The sequence below is a fragment of the Vanacampus margaritifer genome, chromosome 8 (genome assembly GCF_051991255.1).
Source record: "Vanacampus margaritifer isolate UIUO_Vmar chromosome 8, RoL_Vmar_1.0, whole genome shotgun sequence".
In the NCBI taxonomy this organism is placed as follows: Eukaryota; Metazoa; Chordata; class Actinopteri; order Syngnathiformes; family Syngnathidae; genus Vanacampus; species Vanacampus margaritifer.
In genome coordinates this window covers 16,939,191-16,967,182 of record NC_135439.1, presented here as the reverse complement: position 1 = coordinate 16,967,182, position 27,992 = coordinate 16,939,191, and the positions used below count along the sequence as shown (strand labels likewise).

Sequence of the window (27,992 nt, the reverse complement as noted above, 5' to 3'; positions counted from 1 at the left end):
AATCATACAGCCTTAAATCCAAAAAGCAAATGAAGGCAAGTGCTAGCCAATCCCAAAAAGAAGGGGCTGGGTCACAGAGTCATTCATTCGAACTCAGTTGTTTACAGAAGTGATGACCAGTTTTGTTGCAAATTTTTTAACTTTTGAGTTGAATAAATGCAAAGAGAACTACACATTTTTTTCCGTTTGTCTTTTAAATTTCAGAATGAACTGCCGCTTTTAAGTGACAGAAAATATTTTTGAGCATTCAGCCTGAAGAACATTAGATTTAGGTTGAAGAAGTGACCCCATAAAAAAAAAATAATAATAAATGTCCCCCCTGTTATTTCTTTCTCCAAACGGGTCTGAGTACATTACAATGGGCAGTTTGCCACTGTCTTTATATATTGTTATTCATTTTTTTTAAATGCTTTTTTAATACTGACGTATGTTTCCACTTTTCACAGTTACAATATTAGATTTATCACAGTTCCCCACTTCAAAGAACAACCAATGGCAAAGTAATTGGAAAATGAGCTTTATTTTAATTGCCAGACAAATAGCTCTTAATTAGGCAGTGCTGATCTCATTGTGTGTGTGGATTTATATTCAGTTCATTCTTAAATGTAGTCCATTCTGAATTGCTATTCACTCCCATTCACAAATGAACAGCATCCTCGTCCATTAAGTTGAGCGCTCCTCTCAATGCACCTCCACCCAATAAAACCTGCTCATTCCGGAGCATAACGTCGCTGTCACTGTATTTTGGGGGCAGGGGAGGCGCTTTAACCCGGTCACGACGTGGGGAAGTTGCCCGCTGCTTTTTCTGCGTTGCCATGGGGTTTTTCTAAAACCTATTGACTGCGACAGGGTCCTCGCTTTTATTTGAGTCCGTCTTTGTGGAGGCGGAGGAAGAAACCGCTATTACTTTTTCTTCTTCCAGAGGCAGGGGGAGTGGCACAAGCAGCATCCACGAGAGGAGGAGGGGAGGTTGGTTTGGTTGCTCCACCGCTCAGACCCACTCACTGCGAGGCGGGCGAAGTGCTGCTGCATATCCATCTGCTCTCCTTGGCTTGGGGGATTTTAGCCAACTTGGTGAAGGACTGCCTTATGTTGCACCTGAAGGTTGGTTTCAACAATTATTATTTTCAAAACCTGTGTTGCTTTTCTTTAAAAACCATGCTGACCTTTCTTGTTAGTTTTTTTAAGTTAGTTGTTGCACTGATGGTAGCTGTCACTCTATTTTAGCAAGTGTGGCTCCTGTTAAAGACAGGTGGCTGGATACATATCGTTATTTCCTTAACATAATGGCCTAAGATATATTTTTACTTTTTATTTATTTGTTACTTAAAAAAAAAAAAAAAAGTAAATATGATGTGATAAATAATTATTAAATATAATATAAGTTTTTGGTTCAGCTTTTCGTGTTTTATGAAAAAACTGAAAAAAATGACTTATTCCTTTTTTTTTAGGAAAGGTGTCATAATGGGCATCAAAAATATAGATCAATATTTTGGCTTCTTAAAAATAATGAAAAACGTTGCAAAAGCTGATCAACTGGAGTTGGTAGAACATTATAAACTCAAATATAGTACCATTCTGAACAGTGATATTTACTGAAAGTATGATTATCTGAAGTCATGAACACTCAGTTGACTCATTCCAGCTCTTAATAAGCAGCATAATTTAATCATGTCAGTGGATCATTATTGAGATCTATCAAGTTCCAACATGGCAGCCTATTGAGTGAGAAGGTAAATTGGAATAAACTTGCTTTTAACACACAAGGGTATTTCCCCATTGCCAGTTCTGCTACATCTGTAAATACTGTACATGACACGAGATTACAATGACTGATGAGACAGACCTTAGTGAGTGTGATTAAAAACACATTATAAAAAATTGGTAGAGCGGCTGTTGCTTATGCTTGTTGTAATTGATGGGGGTGTGTGTAGCTGTTGTATACTGAGCTGGTGCCCTTGATGAATTTATAGACCAGATGCATCTCACTTGGTTGATAGTGAACAACCTCATTTCAAATGTTGTAGTGTTAGTGCAGTTTCTCTTTACTAATGATGCCATAAAAAATGTTTGTGACTCAATATGTCTGGTTTATAAGGCCTGTTTTTTGCAAATTTCAAGAAATTTAATATAGCTAATTTAGTCCCTCCCCATATGCCTCAATGACTTAACTCGTAGACCTTCTGAAGGTCAGACTGACATTAATTAATGTCATCATCTCAAGCTGCTCTTCAAGTGGAGCAGATCCTATTTCTGCTCATGACAAACATGTATAAGCAAGATAATTACCTGGTTGCTTCCTGGAACTGAATTTGTAAGCCAAAGACAAGAGCTTGTAATAGCTCTTGTCGTCACACATGGTCCACAGCCTCTCACTATTCAGGGCAGTGGTGCTTTGTGTCCAGAAGTAGGTCGAATGTTTCTCACCAAACAATTTGAGCAGGAGCCAGTAATTGGAAAAGCAAAGTGTCCACCATCTCCAAACGAACCCGTGTCAGCCAGTCCCCAGCCGCTTAATATGCAGCTCCAACCTGATGCATTTCATGGACCTTTTCATGCTTTTAATCAGTTAGATCACAAAATCCAGCAAACAGAACATCCTTTGTAATGGCGGACAAGCTCGTTTTTCATATCTAAGCGGTCGGTGCACTCAGTTGACTCTGAATGCACATCAAATGTTTCCTTCAATATCAGGAAACATTGTTAGAGATCTAACTTCCTACTACATCACGGAGGTTTTCCACTGTGTCTTTGATCCGCGCATACAAAAACTCACTAGTGTTCCAAATGTGCCTTACTTTCTTTGTTTTTGTGATTGCACAACTTCAAAAACAGCCTCTGAAGGTGAACGTGCATTGAAGATGTGAGATAAAAGCAGGCTTCACCTGTTCAAATAGTGTTTGCCTTGCGATTACAGTCTGTGTGGGGGTATGATTGAATGTGTGTGTATGAGAGTATAGTAAGAACCACAGATTTCTCTTCTCCATGAGCAATCGGTGTCTCCAAAGCATTTGATGATGTGCATGTATGGTAAGAAACAACAATCAACTATAGTAATGTTACCTTACAATGAGAGCTTCATTGTTGGTCCAGTGGCTTGTAAAAAGGAGACTTGCGTGTCTCTATCTATCATCGCCATGGCAACCCTGAATCACCTACCTTAGTGGTCTATAATATTGGTAAATCAGGACACACATCTTGTGTTTTTGTGTAGAAATGTTACTCACCCATAAGCACACATTTTACAATAATTTGATTACAATGTACTGTATACTGTATTGCGGTGCATGATGGTTTGACTTCATAAGATTCTAATCAAGACTTTGTTCTGCTGCCTTTCATTTATCTTGATATTAGAAAGAATTATTTAACAGATGTTTGATACCAAGTGGATTGTGAATAAATGAAACATTACTATTATGACTGATGTTGCTTCATAGAATCCTAAATCAGCTTGAATCAAGTGTGTCTAACAGAAAAGATGAATGATGAACTTATCATATTGTTGGCTCAGTCTCCAATCAAGATCAATAATGGAACTTGTTATGGTGCCTGTCAGAGGAAGCAGGAGTAGGGGGAGACCTTAGTTGACATCAGTGACTACGTTTACATGTAGGCAAGAACCCTTTAAAACCTGAATATTGGCAATTTGGGGGGGTTGATAGGCCATGTACACACATAAAAACCTGACTATGCTTTCATTCGAGTGGGGGAAGGTGGGATGGCGGGGGTTGATCACATTACCATGTACAGAGTTACTCGCCTTCTCATACAGGTAAACTAGATACTAGATAGATCATTTTGACCCTAACCCGTATATTGACGGAATGCAAACATAGTGACTGAGCAGCAGTTTGAAAATTCACACCAAGGGTACGTTATTTACTTGACCAGCACAAGTCTGGCCCGGGAAACGGCGTAAACTTGAGTGGAGGCGGGTTAGACCGAGTTTTTATATTTTCACAGATACACACAAGCCAGCACATTTAAAAAAAAGTGTTGTTTGTGCAGTTTTAGGGTGTATTGATATTCCTTGTCATGGTGGAAGAAGAAACTGATTTGCTCGATTCCAGCAGAATGTCAAAGTTAAAATAAGTTTAGAAGGAACTGCAAGGAGGCAGATGCTGTAATGTTGGCTGGGCAGATCACAACTCTGCACTGTGAAGTGAGCCCTCAGAGACCGTCTTCCATCCCAAACATTGAGTCCCCACAAATCTGTGCCACGGCCAGTGGGATGAAACAGATGATAATTATAATAATGAGCTCAATTAATTGATTTCTACATTGTTTTAAAGTGTTCAATGCAGGACGATGTCATATTTATAAATAAAATATGATGCCATCCACCACACACCTTCGCAAAGCGTAGAATCTGCCTGCATGTGTCTTGATCAAATTCAACATAATCACAATACATGACCTGTGCCAATAGTTAGACAATTTTCAGCCACCAAATTGTAGGATATGCCATGTGCATGTCAATGGGCCAACCGTCGGTTGGTGCGGAGCGATGAACAAAATTCCCAAACAGGCCCATTGACCCTTGCGTCTTCGTGAAAATCAGGATACGCAAGCATTTCCACATGCACCGTCTATGAAAATAGAGCCCTGTAGTGATCACAACATTTTGTTCCTACATGTAGCACTCCTACAAGCAAGAGTTAATTAGGTGTCCTAGGAGAAACAGAACTATTCTGTGATATAAATGTTATGAATACAACCTATCTCTAAAACTGGGTGTTTTTTTGTCAACAATATGTTCTATGCAGCTCCAGTAGTCTAAATATGGTATTTTGGTTAATATTTGTGTAAGTGGAATATCAGTTAAGCAGCAAAATCCAAGTTTTTTTAAAATCCATCTCAGGGGGTGGCCATTTTGCCACTTTCTGTCAACTGACAGGTCTCGGGTAACAACCAATCACAGCGCAGCTTCAGAAAACAGGTGAGCTGTGGTTGGTCGTTGCCTGAGCCCTGAACAACTGTGATGTCATCTTTAGTCAACAGCAAGTGACAAAATGGCCGTCTCCTGAGACGAAAAACTGAAATAAAAACGGCTGGATTTTGCTTCATAACTCATATTCCACAAATGTAATATTAACCAGGGTGTCATGTTTAGACAAGTGAGGTCATATTATTGTGAAGAAATGTTTAAGGTTGACTTCCACTTTAAAAAGTATTCACTATGGTATTGGCAGAAATATCAAGTGGCATGTGGCACCTAGCAAGTAACCCAACCCTAATTGAGATTCAGCTGGGGCTCCAGAGCTACAAGCAATTATAGTGTCGACCCGTGCTCCCAACTGCAGGCTTAGAGTGCTTCAGTGCCTTGCAATAGCAGAGCTCTCTCCTTTCATAATCGCCACCAACCACATGCGCAAAGGGACCGGTATACCTGGAAGTGTATTTGATAAGATGAAATATTAATTTCCCTGACTGCTTTCCAGCCATGTGCATACTTATCTACTATAGTTCTGTGATACTGGAGTGGATCTGAGAAAACCTCAAGAGGTGTTGAAGAACATTATTTTTCTTGCAGCCTCTATAAAAAAGTGAAAGAGACCAAACGGTAGGATTAGAGATGCTGGCCGTCAGAACCAAGGTTTACTTCTTATGTAACGTAATTGGGGCCACTAGACGTGATGAATGGCTTCTTGCACAGCACAAACACAATCAGTGCACTTTTTACTGAAGGACACACTGGCAGTGAGTTCAATGCCATTTTATTTTTCCCCCCCAGTACTTCTTGTGCAAGTTAGAAATAGCCTAACTGTGAAAGGTTTGTGGCTGGCCATCTTCATGTGCATGCACAGCTGCCTGAGGGTATATTTAAATTGACAAAGTCCTTCTCTTGGGGTACTAAGTATTTTTTCTCATATTTTACACAGCTTGCAGCTTTGCCACAAGCCAAACCAATCTGGAAACACATTTTTTTTATTATTTTTTTTTTAACAAGTATCGAAATTCCCACATTTTACATGCGCAATTGATTTACTTATATCGCAGGCATGTTTATGTTCCTCATATTTACATGCAAGACTTACAATTGAAATCAATTAGAACTATGCTGTTAAACAAATTAAAAAACAGTTGGTCCAGTTGTTTACGGTTGAACTTCAGTTCACGAATCCCCATGTTCACAAGCAAATCAGTTTAGAAAATGTGTTTGGCTTCTTTTAATGAATGCACTGTTTGTTGTGCGTTATGGTTAGTAGTTGGTAGTGTATTGCAACGGTTCACAAAACGGTTCGGATCTTTTTTCAGATCAGCAACAAACAAAAAAAGAGGAAAGAAAAGATACATAGTATTTTGTCTTCTTGTTGTAAAATGCTTTTCCCCATTAAAAAAAAAAGAATACATTCAAAATGTCTAATAAAGCCGTTTAGGATTTACTGTCTACATTTATTTTGTATTTTCCCATTAAAAAAAAAAAAAAACAAATGTCTAATTTAGCCGTTTAGGTTTCAGGAACACAACATTTAAGTGCAATATAAAGCAGAAAACATACTTATTTTTACATCTTTCATGTGTAAAATAAGTTATTAATGTTGCGTTTCTATAATCTAAACTGCTAAGTTTGATATTTTGAGTTAAATGTTCTTCTTTTTTAATGGGAAAAAGTGTTTCATAAAGTAAAGACAAAGTTCTATTTATCTTTTTTTTTATAATGAAAAGACCACAAAGTGCAATTTAAGGCACATTCCCTTCCTTTAAACATGGAGAGTGAATTACAAAGTAGCCTTGGTCCAGAATACTGAAAAAGAATTTAGCCAGCTGTCAAACTCATTTACAGCTACCAGCCAGACACTCGTTGGTAATGCTATCATACAATGACGGCTTAATTAATTAGCGGTTTCTTAGCATCCTAAATTAACGATTGAATATGAGTTTGGGATAGCGTTGTGTCGATGTTGGTTGCAACTTTAAAGTCAATCAAAACTACGATAAAGAAATCCTAAACGTCTAAAAGGGAAGTCACATACAAATTTTTTTATTTTTTTTTAATTCTAAAAATAAAGAGAGAGCAATGATGATGACATGTCAAATCGGTAAAATTACCGAATGAACAATACTGAGCTCTCCAGGAAAAAAAAAATAATAATAAAAAAAAAAAATTATTATTATTATTATACTTTATTTTGATGTTAACCTGAGCGTGTGTTTAACTTTGAGTATTTTTCAGCTTCCTTGACACGGCTGAATGGTGTCCACTGTCAATTCACACTTTGTTGTTGTTTGTGTTTTTTTTCTCAAACCAACCAATCTGCGGATCATTCAGCGATCCAAACTATGGGGCCTGATCTGAACCGACCACGGATCAATGATGATCCGTTGCACCACTATTAGTTGGGGTTGGTTAATCGAATATGATGAAAGCAATACAAAATAAAAAGAAACAAAGGGCTTTGCTTAGTGTGCAGCGGTTGTCAGCAACATTATACTGTAGGGACTCAAGCTAAAACAGAACCATGACAGCACAGAACACATGTCCACAAAATTCAATGTTTATGTAAAAAAAAAACATTGCTGTACCACCAGCCCCTCCAAGGAACAACAAACATGACAGCTATGCCCAAATGAGTAAGAATTTATCGACCTGAAGTCACTGGTAAAAGCAAAAATTACCATTTCAATTGCGGTTTCACTTCGGAACAAGTCGTGCATACGGAGGTAAGGCAAACAAAGAACATCGGAGTAAATGTGACAAATGTAAAGAATAGAACTGAGGAGCACGGCATTACTAGCTTTGTGTTCGGTGAAGGGTATTGTGTGTGGCTCTATGGATAAGGATCCAAAGGGACCCCTGAGACATGGAAGTGAAGGGCACCCAGGATGAGGGAGGACATATGTGAAAGACAGGGGGCATGGAGGATGAACTCGGCCCTAAGTTAAACACGCCTCACAATATTCTTACGCTTTCCGGATAAAATTGCTCATGATCATCACATTCATTTGAGAAAATGTAACCAGTTCAAAATAATTTAGTCAGTAAAACAATACATCTTAAATAGAAAATGCAATTTCTAGAGAAATTGTATGTGAAGGCAGGGAAGGCTGAATGGAGAAAAAAATCACTTCCTGTTGATCTTTGATCACTTCCTGTTGATTTTGGGGCACATCCCGGTCACTTACTGTTTATTTTGGAGAACTTCTGAGTCACTTCCTGTTCATTCTACTGCGCTGCGGAATTAATAGGGAAGTTTTTATGGCGATATTTAAATTGTAACATTTTTGGTGTGTGCAATCCGTAATTATGGCAAATTGGAAATTGTTTCTATGGTAAATTGAATGACCACCAGTTATATAGTTAACAAAATACATTAAATAAACATGTACACAAGTGGCATTTATGCTTCTTGGCACTCAACTACAGTACTGACTCAACAAAAACGTATTTAAAAAAATTAACAAATACGATTAAAAATGATAATAATAATTATTATTACCAGGACTTAATCAAGGTTTCAATTTTGATGTAACATTTCCAGTTATTTAAGCAAATATAGGTAATATATGTGTAAGTCAGCCTCTTCTTGTTTTTTTCAGTTTCCATTCCAATTGTGCCGTACGCTAGCGTATAATTTATGATAAGCGTTATTATAATGACAATTGTTGTTACCAGTCCAGGTACATAAAATGCATAGTGGATTTGCGTTTGTTGTTGTAGCATTTTATTTATCAGCCGAGCAGTGTCCAGAATCAATTTCTGGGACAGAGCAATAGCCTAATCAAGAGTGAGTTCAACATCGCTGGGAAATCCATAATAGCTTAAAACTTCATTGATTTTGGATGTTGAGGTGCACATTAGAACGCAACAATGGTCATGGAATTGTTTTTGTTCAGTGTTCATGATATTGTTTGTGTTGGTTTTGGTAAAAATAAGTGTTTTTAAGGTCGAGTAGCCTACTCTGTTGTTTACTTGAGACTATTAATCCACAATTGTCATTTTGCGCAAAAATTCAAACAACATTATGCGCAATGGATATGTCTCCTATGTGCACAGAGCCCCTTAATGGTGGGCAACACATGTAAGTTGGAAACTTGTCATGTCATTCTGAACATTCTGTGACAATGGGTCTAAAGTGAGGTGTATAGTAGATGTCTGTAAGACAAGGTCCACAGGCTTCCCCTGGGACCTCATTAACACATGTGGAGCTCTCATGGGTCCTGTAAAATAATGTCTGGAAGCCTCAGGCAAGTACAGATCTCTGTCGGCCATGTTGATTTGGTGTGAAGTGTGAACAAAAAGTCCTGGTGTCGGTTGTGCAAACTGAGTGGCTGTTAATTTTCCCAATGATACCCGCAGATTGAACACAGCACTGTGTTCCAAAGTGAAGATTAGCGAGCAAATCAAGCTTGATTAAACTCATGAAACCAAAGGCTGGCCTGCTGAGTCGCCAATTTGCTAATTGGGCTACCACCTGAACCAGGTCTGTAATCCGTATTTGTTTTCTAAACAGCGGTTCCAATGACTCATTTAATTTAGTGGAGAATTCATGAACAACCAATGACCTAATCTGTTCATCCTAATTGGCAGAGAGGATTGCATGAAGCTTACTAGCCACAAATACGTGCTAGTTGGGTCCTGAAGCAGAGCTATGACAATTTAGTGCACTACCACAATTGTTTGAACCATTTTAGATGTTCTTCCCTTGATCTTTCATTTTCTCCTACTAAGAGGTAGACTTTATTGTGTCTCTTGGTCAGCGTACTTCCCTTCTACATCATACAAGTGATGAATGAAACAGTTGTGCCAAACTGGTTCAGATCCAAATTCTTTCATCCTCTCAGCAGATTGTCTCTCCTCATATTTACATTGTGCCCTCTCCCCTCATTAACTACATTACATTACATTAACTAACGACTGGTGTGACCTTATTAGTTTTGCATGGGCAGATTCTTTCTGGAAATAAATGATTCTTTAAAAATATGCTTCTCAAAGGCCATCTTGCTAGTGTTTGTTTTGTTAGTTATAGTTCAGTGTACATCTTTTGATATCAGTTTAATATACTAGTTTATATATATTAGAGGTGTCAGTCGATTACAATTTTTAATCGTAATTAATTGCATGACTTCAATAATTAACTCACGATTAATCACAAATTAATCTAAATTCACAATTAAATGTACAATATTTTTTTCTAATTTTCATACTCATGTTAACATAAAACTGTAAAGAAATGTTAACCTAGTAGAAATATTGTTACAATAAAATGTGTTTTTTTCTCATTTTTCATACTCTTGTTAACATAAGTGGGAAAAAAATGAATCTAATAAAAACATGGTTGCGTTTTTTAGCCACTGATACAGTAAGTTCATAACAATTCATAAAATTGTTTTAAAATTGAAAATATGTACAGACGCTCCCCACCTTACGAACGAGTTACGTTCCGGACGATCGTTCGTAAGGTGAATTTGTTCGTAAGTTGCTTCAGTGCTATATTTTGTATTATATTTTATGTTTAAAGCCCATATAAGTATATTGAAGGTTTATATAAGCATGTTTAAGGCTTGTACAAGTAACCTGCATTGGTTTGTACTGAAAAAAACTTTTAATAAAATGGAGAGAATACGTACAGTACTGTACTGTACTGTACTACGTATGTTAGAGAGAGAGAGCGAGACACACACACAGTATGTACATGTTCGTAATAAGATAAATAAAATGAAGTTTAACTTACTTTTGGAAGATGTACTCGATGCTTAAGGAGATGATGGAGGAGGAGGAAGAGGAGGATTTTATATCATGAGAGATTCTTCATCGTCGCTGGAATCGGCTTCAAAAGTTATTTCCTGCTTCATGGGGACGGGCGTTTCTTCCTCCTCCTCCTCGACACGTTGCTCAGCCTCCAATGAGCTCTCACAGCGCCAATCGTCGGTATTAGCGGCGGAAAGAAGCACTACGCGCAATACAAAATCTAACTTACAGCATCTCTTCCCAAACATTTTTCGACATACTGTACGCGCAGAAATGTTCGTATGTACCGTTGTTCGTAACTCGAATGTTCGTAAGTAGGGGAGCGTCTGTAGTGTTATTTAAAATAAAGAGTGTGACATTGATTTGTGTTTATCATTTTTCTGTCACTACATGGTAAGACAATGGTTACAGCTCAGTGCATTTTTCTTTTCATATTAAGAGATAACAAATTTTAAAAATGAAGTAACTTGTAAAATTCTGCACATTTTTAAATTGTAAAAAACAACAACTTGACCCCAGTCCCCACAAATATACGCATTGTTATTTAATTTATTACTGCTAAATTGTGTTACAGTGACTCCTTTTCACAACATTGAATGCTTTTATTTTGTTAAATTGAATACGGATGCTTATTGTAAAATGACCGCAACTTTACTGCATGACGAACCAGACAAGATTGGTGTGTTCTTTTCACATTAAGAGCCATCTAATTTTTTTTTAACATGAATTAACTTGCGAACTTCTGCACAATTTTAAAATGGTAAAATACAACTTGACGCCAGTCCCCACAAATATATGTATTATTATTTTATTTTTTACTGCTAAATTGTGTTATAGTGACTCCTTTGAACAACGTTGAATGCTTTTATTTTGTTAAGTTCTCAGATGCGCATTGTATAGTGATGCTCATGCTTTACTGCAACAAACCAGAAGACGATATTGATGTTACACTTAACGAGCTATTTTCTGGAGTTGCTGAGTAAAATATGCCTCAAAAGATCAAGTGGCTTGGAGTTACTCCAAGTGACAACACGGCATCCATTCAGCTCTTGGATCTCACAGGGGTTGAGAGTGGACGCCTCTTGAAGAACTTACCGAGCGTGTTCTGTCAAAGTAGGGAAGGTGGAAGTGCTACACAGTCCAAATGGCTCCTCCGCGCTAACATTCTGCCCCTTAAACATTGTGTGTTTTAGCTCCTGTGGAGTACAGTGCATTTCTATCGGGTAATTTTGACGTTTCTGCTGCGTCACGACTGGAATTCGGCTTTTTTAGAGGCTTTCCAAATAAGGAGCGGTCATTAATCGAGCGTTAAAAAATTGGTGCCGCAATAATTTGGATACCATTAAGGGTATCCAAATTATTGCGATAATGTCACGTTTTATATATATATGTATTGCCTTTAACAGCACCAATTTTTACCACAATTTGATTCATGTATCGATGCCTCCGTCAATGTGGCTTCCTTATGACCCTTGCGTCCCGTCATGGACATTAAAGCAGTGATTAACAAAGAAGCTCCACACCTCCTTGAAAGTTTTTGCTCACATTTGCATTTAAATTGACTTCATGACTCTCTGATTGACTTCTTAAGTGAGTGACAGAGATTTGACAGTGACTTTGACTCTAATTCTCTTGCATGATAAGAGAAGCTGGATTAATATTCATGAATAGTTAGACAAACTTTGTTTCATAGTGTGGGCAAACCAGCGAAATTGGGTTTTTGACAACTTTTCTCAGAACTGCAGATTAAATTTTGCTCCGTCATGCTTGACTGCATCCATCCATCCATCCATTTTCTTGGCCGCTTTTCCTCACTAGGGTCGCGGGGGTGCTGGAGCCTATCCCAGCTGGCTTCGGGCAGTAGGCGGGGTACACCCTGAACTGGTTGCCAGCCAATCGCAGGGCACACAGAGACGAACAACCACACTCACATTCACACCTAGGGACAATTTGGAGTGTTCAATTAACCTGCCATGCATGTTTTTGGAATGTGGGAGGAAACCGGAGTACCCGGTGAAAACCCACGCAAGCACGGGGAGAACATGCAAACTCCACCCAGGAAGGCCGAAGCCCGGACTCGATCTCACAACCTCTGCACTGGGAGGCGGACGTGCTAACCAGTCAGCCACCGTGCTGCCCTGCTTGACTGCAGTGCAGTGGAATTATTCGTTGCATGACAAAAAATATTCAGAGCAGGGAAGTTTTCTTATGTTTCGTTTCAGTTTCTGCAAGGAGTGCGCCACAGAATTTGCTGAGTGTTTCCACTTCGATGTTGCTTAGCAAACTAACTCCTTATGGTTTTGGAAACCAAACTTAATTACTGACTTAAGTGTGTGGACACTTTTCTCTCAATTTTTGGGCTCTGCCTTTCCAGTGTTCTTCATTCACTCTCTGTGTGGAGTTGGATGATATTCTAGGCGAAACTGGGCAGCGCAGCACCTGCATTCAGTATTTTTCACTGATTACAGTAGTAGTGGCCTGTCTCGACGGTCTTGATAAAAAGTCTCGAGTCCGTCCGTCCGTCCTGTACGAGACTGAGACAAGACCCAATTCCTTCTATTCCGAGACGAGACCAAGACTGTTAAAAAGTGGTCTTGAGACCAATACCGATCTTGAGAAACACAACATTAAAACATCCTATATCCACTCGAATGGGTTACAGATTGTGTTTTTGCTGAAAAATATGTCACAATGAATGAAAATGACAATGAAAAATCCAAATTTTTCCAGTTTTGGTAAATGGAATGCTTTACCTGTCCAAAGCACTTTACCAATCCTCACATTCCTTTTTTTTTTTTAGAAAACATATCGGAGTGTACCAAAACTGTTTGCGGCCGTAGAGCTAAAGCAGCTCTGACAACCTACGGAAAGGTTTTCCTTTTTCATTTGAAATAACTTTGCCTCTGGAATTCCTCACCATAGACTGGCCTACAGCAGAATCCTGTGTATTTTTTTTTTGCTTTTAATAAAGTTTTAAATCCATTGTGTTCTATCGTACCAGCTAGCTCGCGCAAAGCTAACCCGGGAGGGTTCATCTCACCCATTCAACGTTCAAGTTTGCAAACTCACACACCCATACAAGCGCAAAAATTTCTCGAAGAGCGCACTTTAAACGATGCTGTGCACTCCCCACATACATATTACGTCACAGGCTTTCCATTCTCACTCAAATTCGAAAATTGTGATTCAACATTAGTTTTAAACTGCCAGTTCGCATCTCAATTGAACTCATCACCCATTTTTGCGTAGTAGCCCTAATATACGGATGGACAGATGGATGAATGTTTAGATAGATAGATAGCTTTAATGTGTCACACTAAGGCATATTATATGATACCAATTTGAGTGCAGGATGTGAAATGTGAGCCTAAGCAATCTGTAAGATGTAAAGTCCTGCCAGATGTGAGCAAATGTACCGAGTGTCACTAAAAGGGCAATCACACATGTTTATGTGACATTGTAATTCATTCAGTTTCTGATACAACAGTCTCAGCAGGGGGTCATACTAAATTAGGAGGGGGACAGAGATCTTGGAGTGACAGTTCAGCCCTGTGTTTTCAGAGATCCTGTCAGAAAGCTAAAATAATTGACGGTGCTAATGTTGAGGCCTGTCACTTTTTTGACAGTTGTTGAATTCACGGGTGTCTGCCCTCTGAAATAAACAACAAATGCTTAGTTACTTTTTAAAACCATTTTACACCTCAGTAATCCCTTTCTAAAACTTGCTTGCCCCAGCTGAACCCACACTTTGCACCCTGTGTCATGGAATTGTGATTATCCTCTTCAGAGAGTGGGGAGGGGAGGCATTTGGAAACTCATGAGGGTCTGTTCACAGTTTTGACTCCCCCAGGGTGTGTATTCTTATTGAGCTGGTGCTTTATAGGCCCCTTAGCGGTGCTGTGTGCCGTAATTCAGCCGCTTTTGAAACATTAGCATCATATACACAAGCAGAGAGCATTCCCTGTTTCCCCGAGCAAATTCACAGATGGCTTGTACCTCTTCCTGTGGTTCACCAGTGGAGGAGGTGTGCCGGTTTACAATTCTACCTCTGCTGTTTAGAACCCAGTGCCATTAAGACCACATCTCTTTATTACTTGAGTCACTCTTTTTCTTTACCACCTGCAGGGTAGATGGATCTTAGCAAAACTCGAAAGTGTGGCATAAGCTTATCTATTAGTCCTGTGTATTGTGTCATTGTGTCAAGGACAAACAAGGATCAGATTCTCATGCTGCTGTTGCATCTCACAGTAAAACTACACTCCTTGGAATAAACATTTATCATGCATGACAAGTTTTATAAAAAACTAATTTTATCAATGCCGTTTAAACCAAAAAGAGTGCTAATGGGACTGTCTTTAGTTAGCATAGTTCTGAAGTAAACATCTTTGTTTCCTCTCTTTTGACACATTCTGGGGTTTGGAAAGAATTATTGAAATAGACGAGAGGGGATGTGGCTTTACTGAAAGTGGAATAACCTCAGAGGATAACTGTGTTTGGTGTACATCAAAAAGTGTGTAATGGGGCCAACATTTTGGGATTTCACAGAGTTGTGGGGCCCACCTGTCCATGCGGGGCCATTTTGTTTGGTCGCACAAGTTTAGACCTCTTTTTGAGGGTCAAGACTTGGTTTTAGAGTTTAGGTTTGAATTGGGTTATGGTTGAGGTTAGGGTAAGGAATAGTGGTAGGCAATTATGTTTGATGGTTGGGGTTAGGCCCTAACCAGAAGGGGAAGGGGCTAGGAAATGCATTATGATTGAGATAGTAAAACAAACTTGTGTGTGTGTGTGTGTGTGTGTGTGTGTGTGTGTGTGTTTAAACATACTATGATCATAGAACATCATAATGAAAATCATCTTTGTAGATATAATATTAAGTTGGGATCAATGTAATTTGAGAAAATAAACTCACCGTCAAGTTTTTGAACCCCATGATTGTTTTTCATCCTCATAGTTACTACTCTACAAATTACGACTTTTGGTTATTTAGAAGCTAAATGTATTATCACAGTAATAGTACTTTTGGGGTGTAAGGTGCAATATTTTTGAATAAAAAAAGATCATGAATGTTGACATCTTCTGTAGACATTTTAAAAGACACCATCACGTCAATTAATTCACTGCCATTATGATTGCTTCCATGCATACTGAGAACCTGGTCGATTTGATACTGTACCAAAGATAGAGTTGGAAGTGTTGCTATGTAAACTGCACCCAACTACACAATGTGCACTGTGTGCTGTGGATTAAGTGTACTGTATTTGTCATTTTTTTCTGTAAAATTGTAGAGAGCTAGCAATACTAAGCCCCCTCAAAATGCTTCACTGCTTCACACTCTATGTTGCGTTAAGGTCAATTAAATGACAGCTTTACCACCTTGTCGCCACAAGTGAAGATAACTGGAAAAAAAGGCATCAGATCAAATCAGTTTTATTGCTATTGAATAGGTTGTGTTCTCATAAGCGAAAACCACATGAAATCATGTTTGTTCCATTTGATTCCCGCCTTGGCTCAGTAAATGCATCCGCAAAGCAGGTTGAGGAGCACTTCATGTGACCAATGTCAGAGCCTCTGCTCCCCACAATGCAGACCGCAGCAAATCCACAGCCATCATCATTACAGCTATACTGCTTTGGACACTAATGGCTGTCCCTGTACTGCTGCCTCGGCACATTCAGATGGTTCATCGGAGACATGTTGTGAACATGTGAAATCATTGAGGCGCATTCACACTTCATATTCTATGCATTAAAGCAGTAGACACATAAGAAAAGCCTCAGTTGCAACACCCTCTTAAAGCCACTCTAAATCAACAAAGCAGACTAATTGGGGAATTTGTCCTCATTTATCTTCTTTTAAGAGCTGGAAAACAGGGCATTTCGATATTGAGTAGAGGATAGCTAGGAGGAAACGCAGGAAGCAGTGTTAAACTGGGGGATGGGCCTGGTAAAATTGATGGCTTGTGGATGCGGAGTCAGTAACTCTGAAATGTGGTTTAGATTTGAAATTGTCTTATCAGCACCTTCGAAATAAAATATTTCTGCATTAAACGATGAAAGTCCAATTTCCTAAAGATGGATTACCTCTGTGAAAATGCAGTATTTGGAAAATCAATACAGAGTCAGGACAATCACATTTATCACATTTGTTTATTAATCCAGGCAATGTGAACAGCCATCCTTTTTCCTATGGTTGTATAGACTATCCGCCATTTCAAAAAAGACAATACAGATTTTCAACCATCCAAATGAACTCTGCATAGACAAGCCAGGAGTCATTTTTCTGGGTGTCTTTGTAGTTTTACATACATTGCTCTCTTATCTAAATGTACAGTTATTCAATCAATGTGCTTTTATTAATATAACTGAGCTCCTGAGACCCTTTGGTATATTCTTCATATCATTGGTAGAAATCAGTTTTGCTTTGTCTTGCCATACAAGTACATTAGTTATGTTCATTGCACTGGAAAACACTGTAGGCCTGTTATAGGTTTTATTCCGTAAAACAGCTTTTTCTATACCTAAAAAAGCTGCTTAACAAGCAGTATCAACCATTTTCCTCCAGATAAAATCAGAATTCATGCTTTGTCTAATGTATTGAATTTGATGATATTGTGGTAAATAGAGCGTCATTGATGATCATCAGCCCTGTGGCAATGCTCTGTCCTGCTCGATGGAGATCAATAAACATCATCCATGGGATCAGTCACCCATATGGAGTAGAGGTCTGAATCCAGTAGTGCATCCTTTTGGATGTTAAACTAGATTAATCATCTGAGTTTGCTCAACATTCCGAGCAAAATGGTTGTACAGTTGGTAAGTCATTTACCGTACTTTAACAATTGCTTAAAAACAATTGATTAGAAGATCATCCCCTTTTCAGCCAACACGTTGTGTCCTTTCTCTTCTACTGAAGGCGCTTGTCCGACGTCACAACGACGCTCTCGAACACATTTTCCAATTCGAGTCACCTTACCGTTGCAGCACGAGGTCATCTTGCCGCGGCGCTCAAGTAACATTCGATTCCGTGGTTCCCACCCCACATAGGCTACACAATGAATGGGGTTGACAATAGCGCGCTGCGCCTTGCTAAGTGCAGTGTGAAAAAGAAGCAGTGGTATTTCTTTCTGTCTCAAAATCAAAGATTGCACTACCTTCTTTTTCTAATAAAAATGATCAGTAAGTCGTGGCGACCAAAGTAGTATACCGTACTAGAAATGGGGGATTAGTCAACTCAGCCAGCACAGGATAAAGAAAAACAAGGTGCATAATATAAGGTAGTAGCATTTTTTTTTATTATTTTTTTTTACAAATTCACAATTCTATGCTATATATTCACAATTCTATGCTATTCAACAGTTTGAGGTCGGGATTTCAGAAAAATTACAAATTAACTAAAATTATTAAATATTATCATATAGTCAATTGTTTACCAAATTGAAGCACCCAAACTTTGCTACATTGAAAACTGAACAATTTCTAAACCTTCCTTTAATAGAGTCTTTCAGGGGGCACAAGAACAAATGCCTCCATTCATTTGTGTCCAAAATGCTAATGCCACTGCCATCAAGTCTTAAGACGTTAGGTTTCCTGTTTTGTGACATGAGATGGTCCACACTGTTGTTGGCATGGGACTGCATTAAAGACTTATTACTCAACATGAGAATTATGAAAACAAGATGGTTTCCAGGGATTCTTCCTCTCTCAAAGATGAATGCAAGCAGGCAGCGCTACATTCAATACTGAGATTTGTAATTTAGACAATGAAACCTCTGTTTAGTACGTACATCAGGGGTCCCCAAACTTTTTCCTGTGAGGGCCACATAACTTTTCCCTGCTCTGATGGGGGGGTCGGGGTCAGTTTGTCATAGTAGAAAAAAAGATTTAAAATTTTATCACAGTATTGTTTTCTAAAACAAACATAATAAAATGTGACAAAATTTATGATCAGAATTACTCATTCAAGTTATTTTTTTGAGTACACTCACTCACAAAAACAAGCACACATACAAACATGGTCCCCCGAGTGGGGACGCGACCCCACGCCTCCTGCATCGAAAGCTAGCTACGGTACTGCACAGTCTTCCACCCAGAGCCCACTCATTCAAGTTAGAAAAGTGAGCAGGGGACCCCTGATGTACATAGATGGTAAAGTTAAATGTTAATTTCACCATATGATATTACAAAAGTTGAATGAAGTTGTTGATTAATGACTGCTCGTTATCGGTGCTGTCATTGAATGGTTGCACAAGTCACATGTTAGATGTTTTCATTATTAATTTTTTTTTCCCACTCACACAAACATGCACACAGACAAACATGATCTCCCAGGCGGGGTAGTGAATCCACACCAACCTGCATTGAAGGCAAGTAACGGTTCCACTCCGCCACCTGTAGCCAGTCATAGATTAGAAGTTAAAATCTATTTCAGACTTCTTGCCTTGGCTGAAGCTTATGTTTTGGCTTTACTTGGTTTACACTTTGCATTCCTGACTGAAAACAATCTTTACAAACAAGCAATTGAGTGATGGTGTGATGCAATGTTTGGATGCAGATCGAGCTGGAATGGGCAGAACCTAAATGGAACCTTAGAAATCAAGGCTTTGCAATTCCTACACGTTAGATTAACATATGTTTATAAAAGTCACTGATACAGTATTTTAAGTATTGAGTCAAACTTCTGAAAGAAAAATGGCAGGCGTATTTCAGTAATTGCAAGGCAAAGTAATTATTTCTTATAGGGTTGCTTGCTAAGTCTGGCTTCAATTTCGCCGAGATTGATGTGTCAAGTCCTCAAAAGCTAATTCCAGAGCCACTTTTTGGTTGACCTGTGCAACATACAATAATGTCATTACATGACTGTTGATAAGACAAATGTGGGCTTATTGAACGAAGACTGACTTCTTTACCATTCCTGTTTGTTCAGAAGAAAAAAATAGCCAGGCTATAGACAACTGAATTAGTTACGCCTGCAATAAAGTGACAAGCTATGGGGGTGAGGATGAAGAAATGTCTGCATTGAAGCGTTTCTCATTTCTGTCTTGCAGAAAAAGAAAGCAAAACAAATATAGCTCACAGCTTTATTACAGCTCATGCCATGATTACATACTGATTTCCAAAGTGCAAAGTCAATGCTTAATACCCAATTACGGCCAGTCGCAAGTCCAGATAACAATTAGTGTGGGTTGTGTCAGAAAGGGCATCTGGCGTAAAAGCTGTGCTAAACAAATCATGTGAATTATTGGCTGTCACAAGACAAAAGCACCAACAAAATTTGAAGTAAAATGCTTGTTTACAATATGCCTTTTAAAGGCTAAATCAAGTAAAAAAAATAAGAATCTAATAATACGTTCTATGTGCCGCCACTAGTAATAGGAATTAAATCAGCAAAATCCACCCGTTTCTATCCATCTCAGGGAGCGGCCATTTTGGCACTTGCTGTCAATTGAAAATGGCATCACATTAGCTAAGGGCTCAGCTTGTGAATGTCACATCACCAAACCCAGAAAACAGGTGAGCCGTGATGTCGTCATTTTCAATCGACAGCAAGTGGCAGTTCAAGGTAAAATGGCTGCCTCCTTAGGCGGGTAAAAATAAGTGGATTTTTCTGTTTCATTCATATTCCACACACATATTATTAAGCATAACACCGTTCTTGGACTAGTGGGGGCACATAATGCGGTAATTGCAAGGCAAAGTAATTATTTCTTTTGGGATATTATTGTAAAGAAAACCCTTGACTTCCCCTTTGGAAGGAGTTCAGTCAAAATATTTTTTAGCCAGCCTTATCAAAATGATAGCAACTAAGACAATTTGCCTTTGTGACTGTTTTACCTTATTACCTATGATTTATTAAGTTATGTGTGTGTTTTATGTACAATAGTTGTGGGCATATGGCAAGTACTTGTTCTCCATGTGTAATGAGCCGTACTTTTATTCAGAGGTTTTATTCAATGCAGTACTGTTTTGTGGAAAACACTACTTCACCTTTATACTTTTATGCAAGATCGTAAGTGATCGGCGGTAACAATGAGTACACAGAGACTGATATACTGAGCTAGAGTAATTGTGCCTTTTATTCCCAGCAAACAACAATCAACACCTGTACTGTGCTAGAATAATTGTACCTTTTATTCCCCGCAAACAGCAATAAACACAACTCACTTTGCTAGAATAATGGTGCCTTTTATTCCCCGCAAACAACAATCAATACACTACAACGTTAAGCAGCATAATATGATCATCATCAGCGCTTACCTTGACACTAGACCGGAGAGCCTACGGTCCGGGTAGAACGAACAGCTGACTCTGTCCGGACCGCGTGCCGCTCCGTCTTTTATTCGTTAACAAAAAGTTGTGAGCGTGAGAAACAAGCCCTTTCTCAGACACTCTCAAAAACATGTTTGCGAAAGCCGGGAAAACTGTAGTATAAACAAGGCATTCACTCCCAGGCTGATTCCGCCCTTTATTTACAAATTGTTGGGCACCTGGATTCGTACAACAGTTCAGGACAACAACATATCCTTATATAAGAGGTTACATGAGGACATATCAAACCATGGTTTTCCCTTTAAGTACTTTTAAGCAAAACATGAAAACAAACACACCAGAGACTTCCTTCAGTCGTCAGCAAAACAGACAACCGTCTGTGAGAAGTACGTCAGTAATTGAACCGGTGAGTGTCGATTATACTGAAAACCCACGTCCGTCATTAATTAGTCTCCCATTTTTCTCAAGTTTCTTACCATTCATCATAAAAACAGGGGTTCGTCGGTGAAGGACCGATGGACAATCTGTCACTCCGGATGACTGACTGCCCACCTCTGTTTTTATTAGCCTTTATTCCCCTGAATACAGAGTATCCTGAGCCTGCTTTCATGGGGGGGGGGGGGGGGACAACACAAATAGCACGTAATACGTACTAGTTTGGTTGCTGGAATTTAATATAAATGTGCCTCTAGGCCAATACACCTGACATGAGCTAATTGGCTATCAAGAGATGCTCTGAGAAGAATCTAGTTACAGTGTTCCCACAGCAGATTTATTTGTAAAAAACATGGACATTAAAGAAACAGTCTTCAGTCAATGATTCTAAGCATGTCCAAACGTTGCAATATGTTTTAATAACACCGTTAGCCCACACTCTGTCTGAAATAGACCTCCCTGTGTTGCCTTTATGTAGCTACTGAATGGGAATCAGAAAGAGGCATGAAAAGTTGGCCAGTCTGTCTTTTGACAATCTGCCTGTGTAAAATCACACAAAGACATGGCCGCCGCACCCACCGCCCTCCACACACAAACGCACACACACAATCAGTAAATGGTCTCAAATATTGGTCTGCCCTTCATCTCTTGCTGTGTGCTCATGTGAGACGGACCCCACCGACATTTTCCACTGCAGGATTAGCCGTGTAGTGTGACAGCCCTCTTGTCATCCCGCATGGTCATGAAGGGTTGACCCAGGATATGTGTGGAAGCAGGGTGCCTGAAGGACACTCCTTAAAAGGCTATTAGATCCTTACTGCTTATTATAAGGGTGAGTTCAAGTGAATGGTCAGCTCTGCGTCTCTTTGTTGTAAGACCATAAGAAGGAAAAAGCTTGTTTTCTGGATAGAATTAAACCTTCTTGTCGGCGTAACAGGATTAAGGAGAGCGAGTGCCAGTGTTTTGAGTCTTTCCTCAAAAACCTTCTCTGATGGATGACTGATTGATATGTTAAATATTTTTCAATTTTCAACAATAATAAGAAATAATTATGAAGTAAAAATGAATATCAACTAAGTTGATTGCCAGATTTTACAACTATATTAATATGCTGCACTACGATGGCAGAATGTTACTACAGTGTTTATCGCTAAGCTCTCAATTTTCTCCCGCTTATCCCGTTCACTGTCACAGCTGAGCTTTGCATGATAATGCCACATGTTTGAATGTATTATGAATGAATGTAAAATTGTGTATGGCAAGCACAGCCAAAGCAGTTACCATGCCTCCCCGCTTTACTACGCAGCATTGCAGTTATCTTAATGAATTCATTTTGAAGCTCATTCTCTGTCTGCTGTGTACACACTCCAAATAGTTGCATAGAAGAGGCCTTTTTCCACTGTGGAGGTGACCTCACTGACCTGGAAAAAAATAGCATATTGATCTGTTCACACAAAGGAATTGAGTTTTAAGGCAAGGCAAGTTTACATACACCAGGCAAATGTGTGTTGCTTCACAGAAGTCATTTGCAAATAGATGCAAACTACACATGCATTAAATGCTTTCACACATATATGGCCCTATTTTCGTAGACGGGCACCCGTGCACTCAGCATAAAAACAGGTTCATCTACATTTTTGTGCTGTGCAGTCAAGTTTAGCGTGTTGGGGAATTGGATAGACAGTGCTATGCCTCAAGACCAAAAATAAACTTGATAAAAGCAGGTCTGGGTTGTGAGATGATGCAATGTTGGTGGATTTGATCAAGGCCCAGATGGATGTTGTCACTGAATTTCATTCATAAATATGACAACAGCGGCGGACAGTTCCTCCGAATCATTATAGAAATCAATTTGTTTAAAAAATTATGGATAATTCCAAGTTTACGTCGCAATTATGTAACACGTCAAAATGGCTCTGCGCTCAGTGAACAGCACTGGACTTTGGATCATTGTAATTTGATTTGTAAGGATTACTTTGATTTCAAAATGTGATGAAAAGTCATTTGACTTCAATAACAATCTGGCTGCAGAAGCAAAAGTGTGATATGGACAGAAATTGAACATAGGCACTTGAACATAATTCCGTTATTAAAAATGAGAGAATTTACACATTTACGCCACGACAGAGCATGTGCATACCGGACGCAACCTTGCCATTTTGATTGAACTATTTACATGACACTCATTGGGATTGGATAACCCACTCGTGTGAATCCGAATGAAATTCCAATCGGATTCAATATTATCATTTCTGATTATGGTGTTTATATGAACCATTTTATTCTGTTTAGCTGTTCTGATGAATTCTAATCGGATTATGTTGCTCCATGTAAACCCGGCAACTGATGTCGGTTTTTGATGCAGTGCCGCTTGAGGGGATTGAAAGTCACGGGCATTCAATATTGGTTTTCAGCCTTGCCGCTTATGCAGTGATTTCTCCCGATTCTTTGAACCTTTTGATGATATTATGGGCCGTAGATGATGAAATCCCTAAATTCTTTGCAACTCTACGTTGAGGAATAATGTACTTAAACTGTTTGAATATTTTCTCACACACTTGTTCACAAAGAGGTGAACCTCACGCCATTAGCGTGTGAATGACAATTTAGGGAGGTTCCTTTTATACCCAATCATGGGACACACCTGTTCCCAATTACCCTGTTCACCTATGGGATGTCCAAACAGGTATTTGATGAGCATTCTTCTTTTTTGCCACCTGTCCCAGCTTTTGTGGAATGTGTTGCAGCCATAAAATTTTAATGTATTATTAACAGTTATTTGCTATAAACAATAAAGTTTGAAATATTTTGTCTTTGTAGTGTATTTAATTAAATATAGGTTTGAACATGATTGCAAATCATTTCATATAGAAGTCTCCAACTTGACATTTCCATACACTTACAGTTCCTTTTATATGCACTTTGTGCGCACTGACCTATACATGCCGTGTAGACAGCGAGACGCTCTCTGCAATGAATTCAAAGAGAATGAGGAAAGACGCTTTGGTTGGTTGGGAGTTGGCCGCATTCCCTCCCACAACAGTGCTCAATGGAGCAACAACACAATTTCACTGGACGCGTCTAGGAAAATATCCACAAACAAACAAACAAACAAAAAAGAAAACTCATGCACCAGTTAGGCTATGCTTTGCCCTACACTCTAAAAAGAGAATTGTTGAACCAATTTAAGATTACAAATTGAATTGTTGATTTGAAAACTTGAAATAAATCGCTTCAAGTTGTAACACACAATTGAATTAATTTAGTCTAAAGTTTTAAGTAATTATGAGTTGATTAAAACGTAATACTTTGGATTGGAGTCACTTTGGATTAACTTCATTTAGGTGAATATATTAAGTTTAATGAACTCATAATTACTTAGTGACTTTAATTAACTTTAATGAACTCATAATTACTTAAACGTAATATATTCACCTAAATTAAGTTAATCAAAAGTGACTCCAATCCAATGTATTACGTTTAATCAACTCATAATTACTTAAACTTAATATATTCTTTTTGGACTAACTTATTAAATCATGTGTTACCATTTAAAGCGATTTTTTTTAAAATTGGTCAACAATTCAATTTGTAATCTTAAATTGGTTCGACAATTCTCTTTTTAGAGTGTAGACTTGCGCTGGGTAGGAGAATAGGGTCCGTATTCTTATCTATCCATAATCCACAATAATTTGGATATTTATGTGTGAAATAGTATCATTTTCAATATAATTATATTGTAGGTTTGACGCTGCAGGAGAAGCAGATGTTCAGTAGGTGTGCTTTCAGGAGTGCAGATCACGACCACGATCACAGTTCACCATCTGTGACGCTGTAACGGCTGGCTGAGAGAGCTGGAAAGAAGTCTGAAAGTTTGTTATGTATGATTGGAGTAAAGACTTTGACTTCCTACTTTTAGCGTAGAAGTTCTCAACATGTGCTCAAAGGCCGAGCTAAGTTTAACCTCAGTTTGAATACCAAACATGTTCTACAAGTGAACCGTTGTAGAATGAGTGCAAGGTGTTTGATGTGGCTTTTTAAGAGCTTTTTGTTTGATCAGACTGTTTGTAGAGCTGCACTGAATAAATCCACTGTCAACACTGATCTGGAAATAATTCAGTAGATGAAAGCGTACATTTTGCCCGATTATGGCCCACACGGCGTAGGAATTCTGCCTGTTTTTGATGTGCAGTCACAGATCATTAAGAGAACCACGCAAATCGAATACTGTGATCATGCTCTGTTGAAATGGTTTTAGTCATTTCCATATTGTGAACTTACAGAAGTTTGTGTATTAAAACATGGCAGCAACGTGGGAGAACATTCACTCTGTGCTTCAGTGACAATGAAAAAGGAAAGGGTGTTGAATGGAAAATGGAAAACGTCCCCGGGCAATTATGGTTTCCATATTGATTTAGTACAGTGGTTATTCACCTTGTGGAGGTACTGAACACCACAAATTTCTCACGTGCATTCACCAAACCATTTGTAATCAAAAAACGTAAATGTGATTTTTTGGGGGGGGGAGGCAATTCACAACTGGTTTATATTCTCTCAATTCTCTAAAATCTTGGAAGTAATATACGCTTGTCATTATGTTTTTCTAACCCCAAATTCATGGTATCAGCACCATACAATGACAATAAAGGTTTTCTAATTTATTTATGATTAATCTTTATGTACACAACACACACATTATGTGCTTTATACGGTAGGCCCATTTAATCCCCAAATCACTCTCCCAATCTTTTCATACATATTTTAGACAAGCACATGAATAAATAGTGATAACTTACGTCAACTAACTTTCCGGTGAAAATATGAACGTTTAGTGAAGTTGATGATGTCGAGTCAGCTGTGCTGTATGATGGAGAAAAAGTCTGATACTTTCTCGGATTCAGTGTAGAAGGTACAGAACATACGTATGTAATCAGCCAAAGGCAGGTTGGCCATTTTGTCTGTGTTTGCTGGGTTCAAGACTTATTGACAGTTTTTGACAGACTGAGTAACAGACAACTTGCTGGTAGAATGGGCTGTGTCCAAAAGCTAATTAAAACCCCCCACTGTGTGTTGCTTGCACATTTGTCACATGATGTAAATGGGAGAACGTGTTCACTACCTCAGCAGTTCTCAGGGATATTATTAGGCTACCCAAGCCCTGACTCTTTTTTAAAAAAAAATAATTAATGTGCTTATCATCTGTGGACAGGTTGAACGACAGTTTTAGATGTCGACTTAATCATTTACACATGGCCACTTTTGATTCATCTCAGATGCAGCAAGTGTTCAAAATATGCAGGTACAGCTTCCTATCTGAACTTCGCTGTTATTGTTTTTTAATGTTATTTGGTCTTGCTTGCCCGAGGAAAGACAGCAGGTCAAGAGAGCATTATTGTAATCCCACCATAATGATACACTTGCAGACCTCCATCTTGTGCAGTCTGATAACATGTCATGATTGCTGCTTGAGGGAGATAAGAGGCATGTCATAAATTAAAGATGTTGTAAGCGTTTTCTCTGGAAGCAGAGCAGATTTTTTTTTTTTTGGAAAGATTACATTAAAACATGGCATGGGGAACTGTGACTGTGAGGGTGATGACAGCAAACATAGCTTTTTTAATGAAAAAAAAGAAAGTTTATTGAGTTAGAGTTGTGCTTATGGGTATGTACTGTATGTTGGTTACGTAGATGCCATATTGATTCTGTAGTAAATTCTGCTAGGAAATTATTCCAGCTGCCTTCATTTAAGGTATTCTAACAACTGATTCAAAGTTGATTGCAAGAACAGCACCAACATTAAAAAGGGTGACTTTCCCCTGGGGTTGTGTCAACAACAATGTTAGGTTTGCCTTTCGGAACTGCCTGTCTTGGTAGTCACCCATCTCATTCAGCTTCCAGGACCGCTAAGCATCAGAGCACTAAGCATTTGTGTAGCATTCACAAGGCTTCCCTGTGTTTCTGTGGCCGTAATGGCAGCTCCATCCTGTTGTGGCTTAATGAGTGCTCGTGGACTCTGAGGATCTGGCAGTGGCATTGCAGAGGGATCTGAGTGCTCTCAATTACTGACTTTGGCTGACTGCACTCATTCGGGACCCTCCAGTACCGCCCCTTAAAAAACAAAGACCAAGTCCTTCAACAGATCCAGTATAACACTGTAAAAACTGAAATCTTTAATAAGATATCATTTCTTAAATGCAATCCAAATTTTATTATTTGCTTACTCAAAATGACATTTTTAGATATTTTAAGATACTTATTACTTAATTATCTAATTTGATCAAGAAGTTTTGGCATTGAATGTTAACAGCCAGGTTTATGTACGGTGAGGATTAAAACAAACGTTTCTCACATTTTAAGATGACTGCTAACCAACATCTAAGGATATGTACTAGGGTGGAAAAACCTAGTAATAAGATAAATAGAAAAAATACAAGTATGTAAACAGACAAAAGGGCAATATAGCTCTTTAGTAGAAGTGGTTCGTTTCGTTATATTTACCAAGCTCCTTTTTCCTCTTTCCAGTACCAGCTCAGTTCAATCCTTGGCTGGGTCATACCAAAGACAATACAATTGGGATCTGTTACCGCCCTGATTGA

The 27,992-nt window shown here is 38.6% G+C and overlaps 1 protein-coding gene and 1 long non-coding RNA gene across 9 annotated transcripts in view; one reads left to right on the top strand and one right to left on the bottom strand.

The window, feature by feature from the left end:
* Positions 1-501: 501 nt before the first annotated feature.
* Positions 502-2,671, bottom strand: LOC144056747 (uncharacterized). Its single transcript, XR_013295107.1, has 2 exons — positions 2,290-2,671; positions 502-1,098 (listed from the first exon to the last, which is right to left on the bottom strand). It is a non-coding gene; the product is annotated as an uncharacterized LOC144056747 (long non-coding RNA).
* Positions 768-27,992, top strand: part of chl1b (cell adhesion molecule L1-like b) — a 74,540-nt gene continuing 47,315 nt past the window's right edge. For 5 of the 8 annotated variants that reach the window (XM_077573778.1, XM_077573780.1, XM_077573774.1 and 2 more), the window contains exon 1: positions 770-1,104. The gene's annotated coding sequence lies outside the window, so the exon portion shown is untranslated. Of the gene's footprint in view, positions 1,105-27,992 lie in introns of all 8 variants that reach the window. The other 3 variants (XM_077573775.1, XM_077573772.1, XM_077573779.1) reach the window with 2 other exon arrangements.